Here is a 6,327-nt window from a genome sequence, read left to right on the forward strand (position 1 = left end):
TCCTCTCCTCCCAGAGGGATTTGAGAGTGTGGGAGCCAGGTCCGGATGTCAGAGATGATGAGGAGGATGGGGACATCAGCGGGGGACATCAGCAAAGGAATAAGCCACTAGAAGGAAGCTGGGGAGGGTATTGGGAAGGAATTGATCCTTCGTGTTCCCTTCATCCCCAAGGACAGCTCGGCACAAACTGTTTATAGGGGATGGCCCTGCTGCCCTCTCTACTCCAGCTCATCCCCAAGCGCAGACACAGGGCGGGTGGGATGTGCTGCCACCTCTGAGTGTTTTTTGGCCTGGGTAGAGGGAAAAAGAGGGGAAAAGAGAGAAGAGAGAGAGAAGGCAGGGCACTGAGAGAGCGGAGAGAAGGAGCAGGGCATGGCTGGGGCGGGAGCAAGGGAGAAGGCAACGATGTGGCCTTTGGTTGCTCCCAGAGGCTGTCAGAGTAAAAATCTCTGGTACCTTGTGCATGCACAAGGCATCAGCGTTTAATGCCAGGAAACCTAATCTTACGGGAATCAATTGTTGTGTCCAGAACATGCCAAAGGAACAGCCTGGCAGAGGGTGCCAGCGGAAAAGGGGCTGCTGATTCATTGCCATCTGACAGACAGAGGTAATAATTGCCAAGCAGTTATCCCGTAAATGTCATTAATAACCCATATCAAGTGGTTTTTTTTAAAGGGCAGCCTGATATGCATGGAGCCCTTTGAAACGGGAACTCATGACATGGCAGGAGGGCCAGCCCACAAGTGTGCGCAGTGGTCCCTGCCATGGGGCAAATCCAGGGAACCCCAACACCAGCACCCAAAGGTCCCAGGCACAGGGGTCCTGCTCACAAAGCACCACAGACAGAGAGGAAACAGCATCTCTGCTGCACAGGCAGTGCTGGCATTGCTGAACTGCCTGGACAATCAACTAATGATAAAAGGGACTTTTTTGACATCATTGAACTGGCACTTTTCCTAGCAGAGCTCCACCAGTGAAAGATTTTTTTCCGCCTCACTTTCCTAAATAGACATCCCAGTGTGGGCAGAGCTGTGGAGCTGGAGAAGTGGCCATGGGAATGGCAGGAAAGCAACCTGCTTGAGAGCAGTATCTGAGCTTGGAATAGGACCACAGAGCCCTGAATTTAAGCTTCCATTCAAATCACAGCCATCTGCCTTTGAAAAAAGAGAAGCTGCCAAGCAGAGAGGCTGTGCAGCCAGTCTGCGAATCCAGAGGGGACAGGTCTCACCTGGGGACCAGCCCAGCTCCGAGCTTTGGGAGCATTGTCAGCTTCATTTCAATCTAGCTGGTACGAAGAGTAAAATCCCAAAGCTGGCTCACTGCATGAGCAAAACAGAAACAGCTCCAGGCGAGGAAGCTGCTGGTGCTCCTCATGTCTGCTCTTTGCATCAGGCCCTGGACAGGCACGTTGTGTAGGACCCAGCAAGGTCAGCAGTGGGGGTGCCAGGTCCGAGGGGATATCACAGATCCCCGGCAGACGGACAATAAAATGCAATTACACTGGGATGCAAAACCAAACCAGTCAAAGGGATCCAGTGGTACAGTTGCCTGGGGCTTGGGCTGGGACACTGGCAGGGCAGAAGTCCGACTGGTTGGGTTTCTTGCCCACCCAGCATTGGCAAAACCTGAGGAAGCTCTCAATCCTGTGCAAGGTAATTTTCCCGTAGGGATGATTTGCAGGAGACCTTTAGGCTTGCTCTGTCCCCTTCAAATCCAGGTGTCCCTCCCACCCAGACAGACTCACCACGGGTTCCCGCTGCATGAGCTCGTGGGGAGGGCTGGCAGCTCCCTGTTGTGAGAGCTGCTATGCCAAAGTCCTGGTGGGTGTGATCAGGAAACTGCAAGGTCTTGCCCTATGGAGAAACCAGCCCCATAGAGCCACCAATGGTCCTTTGGCATTTCTTGCAACGGGAGGTGCAGTCCTGGTCAAATTCCAGTTTCGGTAACTATAAATACAACCACGGTTCTGCCTCTTTCTGCTTTTCCCAAACTCACCGGGTGTGGCCCAAGCCGCTCTGCTGGGATTTGCCTGCCAATAGACCTTCCAGGATGATGTGCAGGTCATGGACGAGTGTCTGGGGAATGCCAGGCCTGCCCAGAAAGCCAGGAGGCACTGGGAGATGGAGAGACACCACAGGGACACCCTGCAGTCAAACATGGGTGCACAGACTGCTGAGCTGTTTATCTCCTGGTCTGATAACAGCATACCAAGTGCTGGAATGTGTGGATTTATTTGCAGATGATTAATATTAGCAGATATATTGCACTTAATGAGGGTAATAATTCAATGGTAATTTACTGCCGGAAAATATGAGAAAGCCTTCTTGGAACTTTGAGGTTAGAGTCAGTGGGAAAGGCAGCGCATCCCCCGGGGCGGAGGGGGCTGGTTCCTGGGAGCTCTGCTGGTGGTGGGACCTGGAGGCAGCCTCCATCCCTCCTTCCCTCCCTGGGACCTGTGGCTGGAGCTGCTTCTTGCTTTCAGGCAGTTTTGCCAAGGAAATGGGGCTTGTGCGGGCACAGGGCCTGGGATGGAGATGCTGTGGGGGGAGTGGGGCGGCCTTTGTGGAGAGAAACTGGTGCTTCCAGGTGGATCTGGGAGGTCCTCAAGGGCTGTTGCTCCATATGGCTCAGGCTGTGACATCTGCCCAGGGGGCATCTGAAGTTAAGCGGGGTGTCCTGCTTCCCTGCCCGCCCTTTCAGGAGCTCCTGCAATCGGTGGTGTGCCTCAGCCAGGTGGGAGAGCAGAGGTTGGAGCTGCCAGATTCCCACGGGAATGAGGAACGAGGCGGCCATCCCTGGAGCAGGGCGTTGGATGTGCCCGGTGCTGCGGGATGCTCGGGTCTGCCGGCTGCGAGCAGAAGGTTGGCGGGGCTTGGTACCCACCGAGGACCCGCAGCGTCGCCAGCAGTGTCACCCGCGGGGGCCGTGCGTCACCGCACGGAGCCTGGCTGGAGCGGTGAGATTCCCAGGGCTGGTTATCATCGTTTCCTTCTTGCCCTGGAATGTAGCTCCTGGGCCCGGGACAGATGCCACAGTCTCGCTGGCAAATATGGCCAAGCTGTTGGGTCCGCGGTGCCGGGCGATGGAGATACAGGTCTGGATTGCAAGGGAACCGCCAATTTTTAATGCTTCCCAGGCTTCCCCCTTCACTGCAGGGACACACAGTTGGTCTCACCAGCTGGCACAGGGGTCAACAGCTTTATCCAGGGAGGAATGAGGAACACAGTGTCCCGGAGGGAGACAGCAGGATTATTTACAGCACCAAAATAAAGGGTGGAATGCAGAAAGGCGTTGGGAGGTTCAAAGCTGCCCCTATGGCTCAGCACCACGTGGATGTTTCGTGCAGTTCATTTCATGGTGTGAACTTAGAGCCGGGGAGAGGCACGACAGCTTTCTGGTTATCTGCGGGAGGGGATTGCTGTGTCTCATCTGCTCACGGCCATTACAACCTGCCTTAGCCCTGTGGGAACATCTCCAAAGGCAAGGGGAGGGGCAGCCTCCTGATGAGACCGTGTCTGCTGCACGTGTCTATCGAACAAGCCCCATCACATCAGTGCTGGCCCTTGTCTTCAGAGGGAGACCTCCTCCCGGGAGAGCCCTGCCCCACAGCAGCAGGGCTGGCACGAGCGCAGGGTGCAAGTGCCTCCCCGGATTGAAGGCTTTGCAGCGTAAGACGTCCCAGCTCGGCATCTTCTACTGGTTAGAGTCAAGCCCAGTGACTCTGATCTCCCTCTGGAGCACAGCGAGGGTCTCCACAGCAAGCAGCACCCCCAAGAAGACCCTGCCCAGCCTGGGGACAGCCCCCAGAGAGCATCACGGAGCAGGCCAGGGCTGTTTGTCCTCGGCAAAGTGCTGAGGCTGGATGGCGTTCTGACAGCCCTCTTCCCAGCTCTGCCTCCAGTGACCTTGAGCAAGGGCTGTTATCTTATTTGTAAAATAGGTGCAAGATAGCTGCCTTCTCCGGGGGAGCACACAAGTGCTCGGCAAGGTCTGCACAACACCCAGAAACACGAACAGTGCTCAGCGGCGGGGCGAGCTGCTCCCAGGGGCTGGGTGGGGAGCAGCCCCAGCCCACACCTTCAGTCAAAAATGCATGGCCTTGCAGCAGGTCGGTGGTTGGGGGGGCTCACCGGCGGCAGGATCGGCCCCGGCCCGCAGGCTGCAGCGCGGGGGATCCCACTCGCCTGGAATCCAGGCTCGGGGGTGGCCCCGGGCTCTGCCTCCCCCCCACCATTCATTGCTTCCCCCCTCGGGGCTTTCTGCCCACTCTCCAAATTAGGCGAGTCAACCGAAGTGAGAGTTTTTTGCTTAAACAGTTGAATTCCAGTAAAGGGAAATTTTCCAATTTTCTTTAAAAAAAGAAGAGTCTTTCCCCCCCAAAATATGGGAAGGTGGGTGGAGGACTTTTGGAGAAGCTCAGCAAGGTGCAGCTTTTCCCTCTTTTACACCAGCGTTTGTGCAAGAAGGTACAAAGCCGGGGAGCAGGAGGGGTATGGGTGAAAAGCAAATGTGGTCCTGGGGGGAAAGAGGAGCCATTGCATTTGTACATCACTGCCTGCTACGTGGCCTTGGGCAACTCATTAAGGCCAAAATGCTCAAAGCTCGGTGATGGGAGATAAGCTGTGAAATAAAACGTCTCATTGTTCAGGGCTCGGGAGGTCAATATCTTCAGAAGTACTCAGGTGTTTAAAGTGAGGATGGCTGCCGTGGAGGTCCTGTCGCCCCTGGTTAGAGATCAGGATCCAGCTTTTAGATGAAAGAGCCGGCAGCCTGCTTGGCCTTTTTCAGAAGTTTTAGGCAGGGTGTTGCCGTGCTGCACCGATGGCCGGGAGCCAGCGGCACGAGGCCAGGAGCCAGCTCAGGCTGCCAGCCTGCCTCGAAAGAGTCAGCGGGCAGTGAGCTAAATAAATTATTTCTGGCCAGAGAGGTGCAAAGCCTGGGGGAAATCTGGCAGGAGCGTGGTTCTCTGCCCTGAGCCTCGCCCAGGGCTCGGAGGGAGGCTGCAGCCCCGGTCCACGCGTGCCCGGGCTCCTGGTCTGGTGTGGCCACGTCCCCAGGGATGCCGGTGGCCTCACGCAGGATGAGCTTTGCAAGACCCAACGGTGCTCAGCCAGGGCAGCCAGAGGAAGCGTGCCTGCATTTTCCCTTCGGTCAGCGGGAGGGGGTTAACCCAAAAGGCTGCAAGTCACCACAGTTCACGTCTGTCCGTGCGCTGAGGAGCTCCGTGTTTATGCAGGACAGAGTCTGGCCCATCTTGAGCCAAAAACAAGGGAATTTGGGGGCGGTGAGCTCCGCATCGGGCAGCAGGCACACCTCAGTGTGAGGCTGAAGCTGCTCCCGCTCTCTGGATGCCGACAGCACCGAAACCCCTCGGCGAAGACAATGTCCACCCCAGCGCAAAGGGCCACATCCAGCCCGTGGTGAGCACCACTGCGTGCCTGATCCTGCCTCGGCCGAGCTGCCCACTGCTGTGGCACGGGGCTGGCGAGCTCGCACCCGGCCTTGGGCTGGCCCTTTGCACAGGGAGCAGTCCCACCCCAGTGAAACCAGTCCTTCCCGGGTTTCTCCAAGTCGCTTTTGCTGCTGTTTCTCCTGCCCTTGGGTCTGGCCCGTGCGCAGGACCCTTTCCACAGCACTCAGCATTTCTGGAGGGCTTTGCAAAATGCATATTGACTGCAACAAGGGGCGGAAAACCCTCCAGGCAGAACACTGCCCCAGCTAGTGCCCCACGGGATGGTGGTGCAGCCCCGTGCCAGGCTGGCTGGAGCAAATCTGCCCGTCCCAGCAAACTGCGCTTTGCTGCGGTCCCGTGCACGGCGGGAAGGACACCTGAGGCTCAGGCTCGCTGCTGACTTCAGCATGTACCTTAGCTGACTGGGGGACTGGCCACAGCCCCTAATCCTCTCTACGTGCTGGCCTGCAGACCTGCCGTGTCCCCCAGCCCCGCCGCTCGCAGCCCCTGGGGCCGGGCAGAGCCCTGAGGCCCCGCACGACCCCGCACGTGGACGCCTGCTGCAACGGGGACATGGTAACAAAAGCTCCTGTGTGGTGGATTTGAAGGAGACCCATCAATATTTGCCGTGAATAGGTGGACAGTGGAGCAGAGCGATTCAAGCAGGGGCTAATTGCATGTCCCTGGCAGTTGCAGGGAGCGGGGGACAGTCACACAAATCCCATTAGTGTCACCCGCAACGGGCTCTCTGCTGCTGGGTTGAGGTGGAATAATGGGGCAGTGATCGAGGAAACAAAGTAGTCATTCAGATAATTAATAGCAACAGCAGTGCTCATGTAAAGAGGTGCCAGGGTGCCACGGGGTGCCCCGGCACG

The sequence above is a fragment of the Tyto alba genome, unplaced genomic scaffold (genome assembly GCF_018691265.1).
Source record: "Tyto alba isolate M040663 unplaced genomic scaffold, T.alba_DEE_v4.0 Super-Scaffold_30, whole genome shotgun sequence".
Taxonomy (NCBI): domain Eukaryota; kingdom Metazoa; phylum Chordata; class Aves; order Strigiformes; family Tytonidae; genus Tyto; species Tyto alba.